Raw genomic sequence first — 15,847 nt, 5'->3', positions numbered from 1 at the left:
CGCGGAAAAAAGCACCTGCCGAAAATTTCGAAAATTCAGGTTTTCGTTTTTTGGCTGTAACTTTCGATGCGTTGATCGCAGCGTATTGGGACCGCGCCCGATCGATTTCTCTCGCGAAATTACGTCGGAATAGTGCCACGATTAATTTATTCCAGCACTTTTGAAAATCGCGAAAATTTTCGCCAAAAATACAAAGGGGTTAACCTTCCTTTTTTTTTGACCAAAAAATTTTTCGTCTCAGAATTGATTCGTATGACTCTTTCCCGACCAATTGGACCCCAAGGAACTCAGAAAACGCAGCAAAAGGAGCGTGGGATCAACGGGAGAGAAGATACGAGGAAAAAAGCACCTGCTGAAAAATGTCGAAAATTCGGGTTTTCGTTTTTTGGCTGTAACTTTCGATGCGTTGATCGCAGCCTATTGGGACTGCGCCCGATCGATTTCTCTCGCGAAATTACGTCGGAATAGTGCCACAATTAATTTATTCCAGCACTTTTGGAAATCGCGAAAATTTTCGCCAAAAATACAAAGGGGTTAACCTTCCTTTTTTTTTGACCAAAAAATTTTTCGTCTCAGAATTGATTCGTATGACTCTTTCCCGACCAATTGGACCCCAAGGAACTCAGAAAACGCAGCAAAAGAAGCGTGGGATCAACGGGAGAGAAGATACGAGGAAAAAAGCACCTGCTGAAAAATGTCGAAAATTCAGGTTTTCGTTTTTTGGCTGTAACTTTCGATGCGTTGATCGCAGCGTATTGGGACTGCGCCCAATCTATTTCTCTCGCAAAATTACGTCGGAATAGTGCCACAATTAATTTATTCCAGCACTTTTGAAAATCGCGAAAATTTTCGCCAAAAATACAAAGGGGTTAACCTTCCTTTTTTTTTGACCAAAATATTTTTCGTCTCAGAATTGATTCGTATGACTCTTTCCCGACCAATCGGACCCCAAGGAACTCAGAAAACGCAGCAAAAGGAGCGTGGGATCAACGGGAGAGAAGATACGCGGAAAAAAGCACCTGCCGAAAATTTCGAAAATTCAGGTTTTCGTTTTTTGGCTGTAACTTTCGATGCGTTGATCGCAGCGTATTGGGACTGCGCCTGATCGATTTCTCTCGCGAAATTACGTCGGAATAGTGCCACAATTAATTTATTCCAGCACTTTTGAAAATCGCGAAAATTTTCGCCAAAAATACAAAGGGGTTACCTTCCTTTTTTTTTGACCAAAAAATGTTTCGTCTCGGAATTGATTCGTATGACTCTTTCCCGACCAATTGGACCCCAAGGAACTCAGAAAACGCAGCAAAAGAAGCGTGGGATCAACGGGAGAGAAGATACGAGGAAAAAAGCACCTGCTGAAAAATGTCGAAAATTCAGGTTTTCGTTTTTTGGCTGCAACTTTCGATGCGTTGATCGCAGCGTATTAAGACTGCGCCCAATCGATTTCTCTCGCAAAATTACGTCGGAATAGTGCCACAATTAATTCATTCCAGCACTTTTGAAAATCGCGAAAATTTTCGCCAAAAATACAAAGGGGTTAACCTTCCTTTTTTTTTGACCAAAATATTTTTCGTCTCAGAATTGATTCGTATGACTCCTTCCCGCCCAATCAGACCCCAAGGAACTCAGAAAACGCAGCAAAAGGAGCGTGGGATCAACGGGAGAGAAGATACGCGGAAAAAAGCACCTGCCGAAAAATGTCGAAAATTCAGGTTTTCGTTTTTTGGCTGTAACTTTCGATGCGTTGATCGCAGCGTATTGGGACTGCGCCCGATCGTTTTCTCTCGCGAAATTACGTCGGAATAGTGCCACGTTTAATTTATTCCAGCACTTTTGAAAATCGCGAAAATTTTCGCCAAAAATACAAAGGGGTTAACCTTCCTTTTTTTTTGACCAAAAAATTTTTCGTCTCAGAATTGATTCGTATGACTCTTTCCCGACCAATTGGACCCCAAGGAACTCAGAAAACGCAGCAAAAGGAGCGTGGGATCAACGGGAGAGAAGATACGGGGAAAAAAGCACCTGCTGAAAGATGTCGAAAATTCAGGTTTTCGTTTTTTGGCTGTAACTTTCGATGCGTTGATCGCAGCCTATTGGGACTGCGCCCAATCGATTTCTCTCGCAAAATTACGTCGGAATAGTGCCACAATTAATTCATTCCAGCACTTTTGAAAATCGCGAAAATTTTCGCCAAAAATACAAAGGGGTTAACCTTCCTTTTTTTTTGACCAAAATATTTTTCGTCTCAGAATTGATTCGTATGACTCCTTCCCGCCCAATCAGACCCCAAGGAACTCAGAAAACGCAGCAAAAGGAGCGTGGGATCAACGGGAGAGAAGATACGCGGAAAAAAGCACCTGCCGAAAAATGTCGAAAATTCAGGTTTTCGTTTTTTGGCTGTAACTTTCGATGCGTTGATCGCAGCGTATTGGGACTGCGCCCGATCGTTTTCTCTCGCGAAATTACGTCGGAATAGTGCCACGTTTAATTTATTCCAGCACTTTTGAAAATCGCGAAAATTTTCGCCAAAAATACAAAGGGGTTAACCTTCCTTTTTTTTTGACCAAAAAATTTTTCGTCTCAGAATTGATTCGTATGACTCTTTCCCGACCAATTGGACCCCAAGGAACTCAGAAAACGCAGCAAAAGGAGCGTGGGATCAACGGGAGAGAAGATACGGGGAAAAAAGCACCTGCTGAAAGATGTCGAAAATTCAGGTTTTCGTTTTTTGGCTGTAACTTTCGATGCGTTGATCGCAGCCTATTGGGACCGCGCCCAATCGATTTCTCTCGCAAAATTACGTCGGAATAGTGCCACAATTAATTTATTCCAGCACTTTTGAAAATCGCGAAAATTTTCGCCAAAAATACAAAGGGGTTACCTTCCTTTTTTTTTGACCAAAAAATTTTTCGTCTCGGAATTGATTCGTATGACTCTTTCCCGAGCAATTGAACCTCAAGGAACTCAGAAAACGCAGCTAAAGGAGCGTGGGATCAACGGGAGAGAAGATACGAGGAAAAAAGCACCTGCTGAAAAATGTCGAAAATTCAGGTTTTCGTTTTTTGGCTGTAACTTTCGAAGCGTTGATCGCAGCGTATTGGGACTGCGCCCGATCGATTTCTCTAGCGAAATTACGTCGGAATAGTGCCACAATTAATTTATTCCAGCACTTTTGGAAATCGCGAAAATTTTCGCCAAAAATACAAAGGGGTTAACCTTCCTTTTTTTTTTACCAAAAAATTTTTCGTCTCAGAATTGATTCGTATGACTCTTTCCCGACCAATCGGACCCCAAGGAACTCAGAAAACGCAGCAAAAGGAGCGTGGGATCAACGGGAGAGAAGATACGCGGAAAAAAGCACCTGCCGAAAATTTCGAAAATTCAGGTTTTCGTTTTTTGGCTGTAACTTTCAATGCGTTGATCGCAGCGTATTGGGACCGCGCCCGATCGATTTCTCTCGCGAAATTACGTCGGAATAGTGCCACGATTAATTTATTCCAGCACTTTTGAAAATCGAGAAAATTTTCGCCAAAAATACAAAGGGGTTAACCTTCCTTTTTTTTTGACCAAAAAATTTTTCGTCTCAGAATTGATTCGTATGACTCTTTCCCGACCAATTGGACCCCACGGAACTCAGAAAACGCAGCAAAAGGAGCGTGGGATCAACGGGAGAGAAGATACGCGGAAAAAAGCACCTGCCGAAAATTTCGAAAATTCAGGTTTTCGTTTTTTGGCTGTAACTTTCGATGCGTTGATCGCAGCGTATTGGGACTGCGCCCGATCGATTTCTCTCGCGAAATTACGTCGGAATAGTGCCACGATTAATTTATTCCAGCACTTTTGAAAATCGCGAAAATTTTCGCCAAAAATACAAAGGGGTTACCTTCCTTTTTTTTTGACCAAAAAATGTTTCGTCTCGGAATTGATTCGTATGACTCTTTCCCGACCAATTGGACCCCAAGGAACTCAGAAAACGCAGCAAAAGAAGCGCGGGATCAACGGGAGAGAAGATACGAGGAAAAAAGCACCTGCTGAAAAATGTCGAAAATTCAGGTTTTCGTTTTTTGGCTGTAACTTTCGATGCGTTGATCGCAGCGTATTAAGACTGCGCCCAATCGATTTCTCTGGCAAAATTACGTCGGAATAGTGCCACAATTAATTCATTCCAGCACTTTTGAAAATCGCGAAAATTTTCGCCAAAAATACAAAGGGGTTAACCTACCTTTTTTTTTGACCAAAATATTTTTCGTCTCAGAATTGATTCGTATGACTCCTTCCCGCCCAATCAGACCCCAAGGAACTCAGAAAACGCAGCAAAAGGAGCGTGGGATCAACGGGAGAGAAGATACGCGGAAAAAAGCACCTGCCGAAAAATGTCGAAAATTCAGGTTTTCGTTTTTTGGCTGTAACTTTCGATGCGTTGATCGCAGCGTATTGGGACTGCGCCCGATCGTTTTCTCTCGCGAAATTACGTCGGAATAGTGCCACGATTAATTTATTCCAGCACTTTTGAAAATCGCGAAAATTTTCGCCAAAAATACAAAGGGGTTAACCTTCCTTTTTTTTTGACCAAAAAATTTTTCGTCTCAGAATTGATTCGTATGACTCTTTCCCGACCAATTGGACCCCAAGGAACTCAGAAAACGCAGCAAAAGGAGCGTGGGATCAACGGGAGAGAAGATACGGGGAAAAAAGCACCTGCTGAAAGATGTCGAAAATTCAGGTTTTCGTTTTTTGGCTGTAACTTTCGATGCGTTGATCGCAGCCTATTGGGACTGCGCCCAATCGATTTCTCTCGCAAAATTACGTCGGAATAGTGCCACAATTAATTTATTCCAGCACTTTTGAAAATCGCGAAAATTTTCGCCAAAAATACAAAGGGGTTACCTTCCTTTTTTTTTGACCAAAAAATTTTTCGTCTCGGAATTGATTCGTATGACTCTTTCCCGACCAATTGAACCTCAAGGATCTCAGAAAACGCAGCTAAAGGAGCGTGGGATCAACGGGAGAGAAGATACGAGGAAAAAAGCACCTGCTGAAAAATGTCGAAAATTCAGGTTTTCGTTTTTTGGCTGTAACTTTCGAAGCGTTGATCGCAGCGTATTGGGACTGCGCCCAATCGATTTCTCTCGCAAAATTACGTCCGAATAGTGCTACGATTAATTTATTCCAGCTCTTTTGAAAATCGCGAAAATTTTCGCCAAAAATACAAAGGGGTTAACCTTCCTTTTTTTTTGACCAAAAAATTTTTCGTCTCAGAATTGATTCGTATGACTCTTTCCCGACCAATCGGACCCCAAGGAACTCAGAAAACGCAGCAAAAGGAGCGTGGGATCAACAGGAGAGAAGATACGAGGAAAAAAGCACCTGCTGAAAAATGTCGAAAATTCAGGTTTTCGTTTTTTGGCTGTAACTTTCGATGCGTTGATCGCAGCGTATTGGGACTGCGCCCGATCGATTTCTCTCGCGAAATTACGTCGGAATAGTGCCACAATTAATTTATTCCAGCACTTTTGGAAATCGCGAAAATTTTCGCCAAAAATACAAAGGGGTTAACCTTCCTTTTTTTTTGACCAAAAAAGTTTTCGTCTCAGAATTGATTCGTATGACTCTTTCCCGACCAATTGGACCCCAAGGAACTCAGAAAACGCAGCAAAAGGAGCGTGGGATCAACGGGAGAGAAGATACGCGGAAAAAAGCACCTGCCGAAAAATGTCGAAAATTCAGGTTTTCGTTTTTTGGCTGTAACTTTCGATGCGTTGATCGCAGCGTATTGGGACTGCGCCCGATCGTTTTCTCTCGCGAAATTACGTCGGAATAGTGCCACGATTAATTTATTCCAGCACTTTTGAAAATCGCGAAAATTTTCGCCAAAAATACAAAGGGGTTAACCTTCCTTTTTTTTTGACCAAAAAATTTTTCGTCTCAGAATTGATTCGTATGACTCTTTCCCGACCAATTGGACCCCAAGGAACTCAGAAAACGCAGCAAAAGGAGCGTGGGATCAACGGGAGAGAAGATACGGGGAAAAAAGCACCTGCTGAAAGATGTCGAAAATTCAGGTTTTCGTTTTTTGGCTGTAACTTTCGATGCGTTGATCGCAGCCTATTGGGACTGCGCCCAATCGATTTCTCTCGCAAAATTACGTCGGAATAGTGCCACAATTAATTTATTCCAGCACTTTTGAAAATCGCGAAAATTTTCGCCAAAAATACAAAGGGGTTACCTTCCTTTTTTTTTGACCAAAAAATTTTTCGTCTCGGAATTGATTCGTATGACTCTTTCCCGAACAATTGAACCTCAAGGAACTCAGAAAACGCAGCTAAAGGAGCGTGGGATCAACGGGAGAGAAGATACGAGGAAAAAAGCACCTGCTGAAAAATGTCGAAAATTCAGGTTTTCGTTTTTTGGCTGTAACTTTCGAAGCGTTGATCGCAGCGTATTGGGACTGCGCCCAATCGATTTCTCTCGCAAAATTACGTCCGAATAGTGCTACGATTAATTTATTCCAGCTCTTTTGAAAATCGCGAAAATTTTCGCCAAAAATACAAAGGGGTTAACCTTCCTTTTTTTTTGACCAAAAAATTTTTCGTCTCAGAATTGATTCGTATGACTCTTTCCCGACCAATCGGACCCCAAGGAACTCAGAAAACGCAGCAAAAGGAGCGTGGGATCAACAGGAGAGAAGATACGAGGAAAAAAGCACCTGCTGAAAAATGTCGAAAATTCAGGTTTTCGTTTTTTGGCTGTAACTTTCGATGCGTTGATCGCAGCGTATTGGGACTGCGCCCGATCGATTTCTCTCGCGAAATTACGTCGGAATAGTGCCACAATTAATTTATTCCAGCACTTTTGGAAATCGCGAAAATTTTCGCCAAAAATACAAAGGGGTTAACCTTCCTTTTTTTTTGACCAAAAAAGTTTTCGTCTCAGAATTGATTCGTATGACTCTTTCCCGACCAATTGGACCCCAAGGAACTCAGAAAACGCAGCAAAAGAAGCGTGGGATCAACGGGAGAGAAGATACAAGGAAAAAAGCACCTGCTGAAAAATGTCGAAAATTCAGGTTTTCGTTTTTTGGCTGTAACTTTCGATGCGTTGATCGCAGCGTATTGGGACTGCGCCCAATCGATTTCTCTCGCAAAATTACGTCGGAATAGTGCCACAAATAATTTATTCCAGCACTTTTGAAAATCGCGAAAATTTTCGCCAAAAATACAAAGGGGTTAACCTTCCTTTTTTTTTGACCAAAAAATTTTTCGTCTCAGAATTGATTCGTATGACTCTTTCCCGACCAATTGGACCCCACGGAACTCAGAAAACGCAGCAAAAGGAGCGTGGGATCAACGGGAGAGAAGATACGCGGAAAAAAGCACCTGCCGAAAATTTCGAAAATTCAGGTTTTCGTTTTTTGGCTGTAACTTTCGATGCGTTGATCGCAGCGTATTGGGACTGCGCCCGATCGATTTCTCTCGCGAAATAACGTCGGAATAGTGCCACGATTAATTTATTCCAGCACTTTTGAAAATCGCGAAAATTTTCGCCAAAAATACAAAGGGGTTACCTTCCTTTTTTTTTGACCAAAAAATTTTTCGTCTCAGAATTGATTCGTATGACTCTTTCCCGACCAATTGGACCCCAAGGAACTCAGAAAACGCAGCAAAAGGAGCGTGGGATCAACGGGAGAGAAGATACGAGGAAAAAAGCACCTGCTGAAAAATGTCGAAAATTCGGGTTTTCGTTTTTTGGCTGTAACTTTCGATGCGTTGATCGCAGCGTATTGGGACTGCGCCCAATCGATTTCTCTCGCAAAATTACGTCGGAATAGTGCCACAATTAATTTATTCCAGCACTTTTGAAAATCGCGAAAATTTTCGCCAAAAATACAAAGGGGTTAACCTTCCTTTTTTTTTGACCAAAAAATTTTTCGTCTCAGAATTGATTCGTATGACTCTTTCCCGACCAATTGGACCCCACGGAACTCAGAAAACGCAGCAAAAGGAGCGTGGGATCAACGGGAGAGAAGATACGCGGAAAAAAGCACCTGCCGAAAATTTCGAAAATTCACGTTTTCGTTTTTTGGCTGTAACTTTCGATGCGTTGATCGCAGCGTATTGGGACTGCGCCCGATCGATTTCTCTAGCGAAATTACGTCGGAATAGTGCCACAATTAATTTATTCCAGCACTTTTGGAAATCGCGAAAATTTTCGCCAAAAATACAAAGGGGTTAACCTTCCTTTTTTTTTTACCAAAAAATTTTTCGTCTCAGAATTGATTCGTATGACTCTTTCCCGACCAATCGGACCCCAAGGAACTCAGAAAACGCAGCAAAAGGAGCGTGGGATCAACGGGAGAGAAGATACGCGGAAAAAAGCACCTGCCGAAAATTTCGAAAATTCAGGTTTTCGTTTTTTGGCTGTAACTTTCGATGCGTTGATCGCAGCGTATTGGGACCGCGCCCGATCGATTTCTCTCGCGAAATTACATCGGAATAGTGCCACGATTAATTTATTCCAGCACTTTTGAAAATCGCGAAAATTTTCGCCAAAAATACAAAGGGGTTAACCTTCCTTTTTTTTTGACCAAAAAATTTTTCGTCTCAGAATTGATTCGTATGACTCTTTCCCGACCAATTGGACCCCAAGGAACTCAGAAAACGCAGCAAAAGGAGCGTGGGATCAACGGGAGAGAAGATACGAGGAAAAAAGCACCTGCTGAAAAATGTCGAAAATTCGGGTTTTCGTTTTTTGGCTGCAACTTTCGATGCGTTGATCGCAGCCTATTGGGACTGCGCCCGATCGATTTCTCTCGCGAAATTACGTCGGAATAGTGCCACAATTAATTTATTCCAGCACTTTTGGAAATCGCGAAAATTTTCGCCAAAAATACAAAGGGGTTAACCTTCCTTTTTTTTTGACCAAAAAAGTTTTCGTCTCAGAATTGATTCGTATGACTCTTTCCCGACCAATTGGACCCCAAGGAACTCAGAAAACGCAGCAAAAGAAGCGTGGGATCAACGGGAGAGAAGATACAAGGAAAAAAGCACCTGCTGAAAAATGTCGAAAATTCAGGTTTTCGTTTTTTGGCTGTAACTTTCGATGCGTTGATCGCAGCGTATTGGGACTGCGCCCAATCGATTTCTCTCGCAAAATTACGTCGGAATAGTGCCACAATTAATTTATTCCAGCACTTTTGAAAATCGCGAAAATTTTCGCCAAAAATACAAAGGGGTTAACCTTCCTTTTTTTTTGACCAAAAAATTTTTCGTCTCAGAATTGATTCGTATGACTCTTTCCCGACCAATTGGACCCCAAGGAACTCAGAAAACGCAGCAAAAGAAGCGTGGGATCAACGGGAGAGAAGATACAAGGAAAAAAGCACCTGCTGAAAAATGTCGAAAATTCAGGTTTTCGTTTTTTGGCTGTAACTTTCGATGCGTTGATCGCAGCGTATTGGGACTGCGCCCAATCGATTTCTCTCGCAAAATTACGTCGGAATAGTGCCACAATTAATTTATTCCAGCACTTTTGAAAATCGCGAAAATTTTCGCCAAAAATACAAAGGGGTTAACCTTCCTTTTTTTTTGACCAAAAAATTTTTCGTCTCAGAATTGATTCGTATGACTCTTTCCCGACCAATTGGACCCCACGGAACTCAGAAAACGCAGCAAAAGGAGCGTGGGATCAACGGGAGAGAAGATACGCGGAAAAAAGCACCTGCCGAAAATTTCGAAAATTCAGGTTTTCGTTTTTTGGCTGTAACTTTCGATGCGTTGATCGCAGCGTATTGGGACTGCGCCCGATCGATTTCTCTCGCGAAATTACGTCGGAATAGTGCCACGATTAATTTATTTCAGCACTTTTGAAAATCGCGAAAATTTTCGCCAAAAATACAAAGGGGTTACCTTCCTTTTTTTTTGACCAAAAAATTTTTCGTCTCAGAATTGATTCGTATGACTCTTTCCCGACCAATTGGACCCCAAGGAACTCAGAAAACGCAGCAAAAGGAGCGTGGGATCAACGGGAGAGAAGATACGAGGAAAAAAGCACCTGCTGAAAAATGTCGAAAATTCGGGTTTTCGTTTTTTGGCTGTAACTTTCGATGCGTTGATCGCAGCGTATTGGGACTGCGCCCAATCGATTTCTCCCGCAAAATTACGTCGGAATAGTGCCACAATTAATTTATTCCAGCACTTTTGAAAATCGCGAAAATTTTCGCCAAAAATACAAAGGGGTTAACCTTCCTTTTTTTTTGATCAAAAAATTTTTCGTCTCAGAATTGATTCGTATGACTCTTTCCCGACCAATTGGACCCCACGGAACTCAGAAAACGCAGCAAAAGGAGCGTGGGATCAACGGGAGAGAAGATACGCGGAAAAAAGCACCTGCCGAAAATTTCGAAAATTCACGTTTTCGTTTTTTGGCTGTAACTTTCGATGCGTTGATCGCAGCGTATTGGGACTGCGCCCGATCGATTTCTCTCGCGAAATTACGTCGGAATAGTGCCACGATTAATTTATTCCAGCACTTTTGAAAATCGCGAAAATTTTCGCCAAAAATACAAAGGGGTTACCTTCCTTTTTTTTTGACCAAAAAATTTTTCGTCTCAGAATTGATTCGTATGACTCTTTCCCGACCAATCGGACCCCAAGGAACTCAGAAAACGCAGCAAAAGGAGCGTGGGATCAACGGGAGAGAAGATACGCGGAAAAAAGCACCTGCCGAAAATTTCGAAAATTCAGGTTTTCGTTTTTTGGCTGTAACTTTCGATGCGTTGATCGCAGCGTATTGGGACTGCGCCCGATCGATTTCTCTCGCGAAATTACGTCGGAATAGTGCCACAATTAATTTATTCCAGCACTTTTGAAAATCGCGAAAATTTTCGCCAAAAATACAAAGGGGTTACCTTCCTTTTTTTTTGGCCAAAAAATGTTTCGTCTCGGAATTGATTCGTATGACTCTTTCCCGACCAATTGGACCCCAAGGAACTCAGAAAACGCAGCAAAAGAAGCGTGGGATCAACGGGAGAGAAGATACGAGGAAAAAAGCACCTGCTGAAAAATGTCGAAAATTCAGGTTTTCGTTTTTGGCTGTAACTTTCGATGCGTTGATCGCAGCGTATTAAGACTGCGCCCAATCGATTTCTCTCGCAAAATTACGTCGGAATAGTGCCACAATTAATTCATTCCAGCACTTTTGAAAATCGCGAAAATTTTCGCCAAAAATACAAAGGGGTTAACCTTCCTTTTTTTTTGACCAAAATATTTTTCGTCTCAGAATTGATTCGTATGACTCTTTCCCGCCCAATCGGACCCCAAGGAACTCAGAAAACGCAGCAAAAGGAGCGTGGGATCAACGGGAGAGAAGATACGGGGAAAAAAGCACCTGCTGAAAGATGTCGAAAATTCAGGTTTTCGTTTTTTGGCTGTAACTTTCGATGCGTTGATCGCAGCGTATTGGGACTGCGCCCGATCGTTTTCTCTCGCGAAATTACGTCGGAATAGTGCCACGATTAATTTATTCCAGCACTTTTGAAAATCGCGAAAATTTTCGCCAAAAATACAAAGGGGTTAACCTTCCTTTTTTTTTGACCAAAAAATTTTTCGTCTCAGAATTGATTCGTATGACTCTTTCCCGACCAATTGGACCCCAAGGAACTCAGAAAACGCAGCAAAAGGAGCGTGGGATCAACGGGAGAGAAGATACGGGGAAAAAAGCACCTGCTGAAAGATGTCGAAAATTCAGGTTTTCGTTTTTTGGCTGTAACTTTCGATGCGTTGATCGCAGCCTATTGGGACTGCGCCCAATCGATTTCTCTCGCAAAATTACGTCGGAATAGTGCCACAATTAATTTATTCCAGCACTTTTGAAAATCGCGAAAATTTTCGCCAAAAATACAAAGGGGTTACCTTCCTTTTTTTTTGACCAAAAAATTTTTCGTCTCGGAATTGATTCGTATGACTCTTTCCCGACCAATTGAACCTCAAGGAACTCAGAAAACGCAGCTAAAGGAGCGTGGGATCAACGGGAGAGAAGATACGAGGAAAAAAGCACCTGCTGAAAAATGTCAAAAATTCAGGTTTTCGTTTTTTGGCTGTAACTTTCGAAGCGTTGATCGCAGCGTATTGGGACTGCGCCCAATCGATTTCTCTCGCAAAATTACGTCCGAATAGTGCTACGATTAATTTATTCCAGCTCTTTTGAAAATCGCGAAAATTTTCGCCAAAAATACAAAGGGGTTAACCTTCCTTTTTTTTTGACCAAAAAATTTTTCGTCTCAGAATTGATTCGTATGACTCTTTCCCGACCAATCGGACCCCAAGGAACTCAGAAAACGCAGCAAAAGGAGCGTGGGATCAACAGGAGAGAAGATACGAGGAAAAAAGCACCTGCTGAAAAATGTCGAAAATTCAGGTTTTCGTTTTTTGGCTGTAACTTTCGATGCGTTGATCGCAGCGTATTGGGACTGCGCCCGATCGATTTCTCTAGCGAAATTACGTCGGAATAGTGCCACAATTAATTTATTCCAGCACTTTTGGAAATCGCGAAAATTTTCGCCAAAAATACAAAGGGGTTAACCTTCCTTTTTTTTTTACCAAAAAATTTTTCGTCTCAGAATTGATTCGTATGACTCTTTCCCGACCAATCGGACCCCAAGGAACTCAGAAAACGCAGCAAAAGGAGCGTGGGATCAACGGGAGAGAAGATACGCGGAAAAAAGCACCTGCCGAAAATTTCGAAAATTCGGGTTTTCGTTTTTTGGCTGTAACTTTCGATGCGTTGATCGCAGCGTATTGGGACCGCGCCCGATCGATTTCTCTCGCGAAATTACGTCGGAATAGTGCCACGATTAATTTATTCCAGCACTTTTGAAAATCGCGAAAATTTTCGCCAAAAATACAAAGGGGTTAACCTTCCTTTTTTTTTGACCAAAAAATTTTTCGTCTCAGAATTGATTCGTATGACTCTTTCCCGACCAATTAGACCCCAAGGAACTCAGAAAACGCAGCAAAAGGAGCGTGGGATCAACGGGAGAGAAGATACGAGGAAAAAAGCACCTGCTGAAAAATGTCGAAAATTCGGGTTTTCGTTTTTTGGCTGTAACTTTCGATGCGTTGATCGCAGCCTATTGGGACTGCGCCCGATCGATTTCTCTCGCGAAATTACGTCGGAATAGTGCCACAATTAATTTATTCCAGCACTTTTGGAAATCGCGAAAATTTTCGCCAAAAATACAAAGGGGTTAACCTTCCTTTTTTTTTGACCAAAAAAGTTTTCGTCTCAGAATTGATTCGTATGACTCTTTCCCGACCAATTGGACCCCAAGGAACTCAGAAAACGCAGCAAAAGAAGCGTGGGATCAACGGGAGAGAAGATACAAGGAAAAAAGCACCTGCTGAAAAATGTCGAAAATTCAGGTTTTCGTTTTTTGGCTGTAACTTTCGATGCGTTGATCGCAGCGTATTGGGACTGCGCCCAATCGATTTCTCTCGCAAAATTACGTCGGAATAGTGCCACAATTAATTTATTCCAGCACTTTTGAAAATCGCGAAAATTTTCGCCAAAAATACAAAGGGGTTACCTTCCTTTTTTTTTGACCAAAAAATTTTTCGTCTCGGAATTGATTCGTATGACTCTTTCCCGACCAATTGAACCTCAAGGAACTCAGAAAACGCAGCTAAAGGAGCGTGGGATCAACGGGAGAGAAGATACGAGGAAAAAAGCACCTGCTGAAAAATGTCGAAAATTCAGGTCTTCGTTTTTTGGCTGTAACTTTCGAAGCGTTGATCGCAGCGTATTGGGACTGCGCCCAATCGATTTCTCTCGCAAAATTACGTCCGAATAGTGCTACGATTAATTTATTCCAGCTCTTTTGAAAATCGCGAAAATTTTCGCCAAAAATACAAAGGGGTTAACCTTCCTTTTTTTTTGACCAAAAAATTTTTCGTCTCAGAATTGATTCGTATGACTCTTTCCCGACCAATCGGACCCCAAGGAACTCAGAAAACGCAGCAAAAGGAGCGTGGGATCAACAGGAGAGAAGATACGAGGAAAAAAGCACCTGCTGAAAAATGTCGAAAATTCAGGTTTTCGTTTTTTGGCTGTAACTTTCGATGCGTTGATCGCAGCGTATTGGGACTGCGCCCGATCGATTTCTCTAGCGAAATTACGTCGGAATAGTGCCACAATTAATTTATTCCAGCACTTTTGGAAATCGCGAAAATTTTCGCCAAAAATACAAAGGGGTTAACCTTCCTTTTTTTTTTACCAAAAAATTTTTCGTCTCAGAATTGATTCGTATGACTCTTTCCCGACCAATCGGACCCCAAGGAACTCAGAAAACGCAGCAAAAGGAGCGTGGGATCAACGGGAGAGAAGATACGCGGAAAAAAGCACCTGCCGAAAATTTCGCAAATTCAGGTTTTCGTTTTTTGGCTGTAACTTTCGATGCGTTGATCGCAGCGTATTGGGACTGCGCCCGATCGATTTCTCTCGCGAAATTACGTCGGAATAGTGCCACGATTAATTTATTCCAGCACTTTTGAAAATCGCGAAAATTTTCGCCAAAAATACAAAGGGGTTACCTTCCTTTTTTTTTGACCAAAAAATTTTTCGTCTCAGAATTGATTCGTATGACTCTTTCCCGACCAATTGGACCCCAAGGAACTCAGAAAACGCAGCAAAAGGAGCGTGGGATCAACGGGAGAGAAGATACGAGGAAAAAAGCACCTGCTGAAAAATGTCGAAAATTCGGGTTTTCGTTTTTTGGCTGTAACTTTCGATGCGTTGATCGCAGCGTATTGGGACTGCGCCCAATCGATTTCTCTCGCAAAATTACGTCGGAATAGTGCCACAATTAATTTATTCCAGCACTTTTGAAAATCGCGAAAATTTTCGCCAAAAATACAAAGGGGTTAACCTTCCTTTTTTTTTGACCAAAAAATTTTTCGTCTCAGAATTGATTCGTATGACTCTTTCCCGACCAATTGGACCCCACGGAACTCAGAAAACGCAGCAAAAGGAGCGTGGGATCAACGGGAGAGAAGATACGCGGAAAAAAGCACCTGCCGAAAATTTCGAAAATTCACGTTTTCGTTTTTTGGCTGTAACTTTCGATGCGTTGATCGCAGCGTATTGGGACTGCGCCCGATCGATTTCTCTCGCGAAATTACGTCGGAATAGTGCCACGATTAATTTATTCCAGCACTTTTGAAAATCGCGAAAATTTTCGCCAAAAATACAAAGGGGTTAACCTTCCTTTTTTTTTTACCAAAAAATTTTTCGTCTCAGAATTGATTCGTATGACTCTTTCCCGACCAATCGGACCCCAAGGAACTCAGAAAACGCAGCAAAAGGAGCGTGGGATCAACGGGAGAGAAGATACGAGGAAAAAAGCACCTGCTGAAAAATGTCGAAAATTCAGGTTTTCGTTTTTTGGCTGTAACTTTCGAAGCGTTGATCGCAGCGTATTGGGACTGCGCCCAATCGATTTCTCTCGCAAAATTGCGTCCGAATAGTGCTACGATTAATTTATTCCAGCTCTTTTGAAAATCGCGAAAATTTTCGCCAAAAATACAAAGGGGTTAACCTTCCTTTTTTTTTGACCAAAAAATTTTTCGTCTCAGAATTGATTCGTATGACTCTTTCCCGACCAATTGGACCCCAAGGAACTCAGAAAACGCAGCAAAAGGAGCGTGGGATCAACGGGAGAGAAGATACGAGGAAAAAAGCACCTGCTCAAAAATGTCGAAAATTCAGGTTTTCGTTTTTTGGCTGTAACTTTCGATGCGTTGATCGCAGCGTATTGGGACTGCGCCCGATCGATTTCTCTCGCGAAATTACGTCG

Source organism: Neodiprion lecontei, chromosome 4 (genome assembly GCF_021901455.1).
Source record: "Neodiprion lecontei isolate iyNeoLeco1 chromosome 4, iyNeoLeco1.1, whole genome shotgun sequence".
Lineage (NCBI taxonomy): Eukaryota > Metazoa > Arthropoda > Insecta > Hymenoptera > Diprionidae > Neodiprion > Neodiprion lecontei.
The sequence above is the reverse complement of the archived record's forward strand: the minus strand, read 5'-3'. Positions refer to the sequence as shown.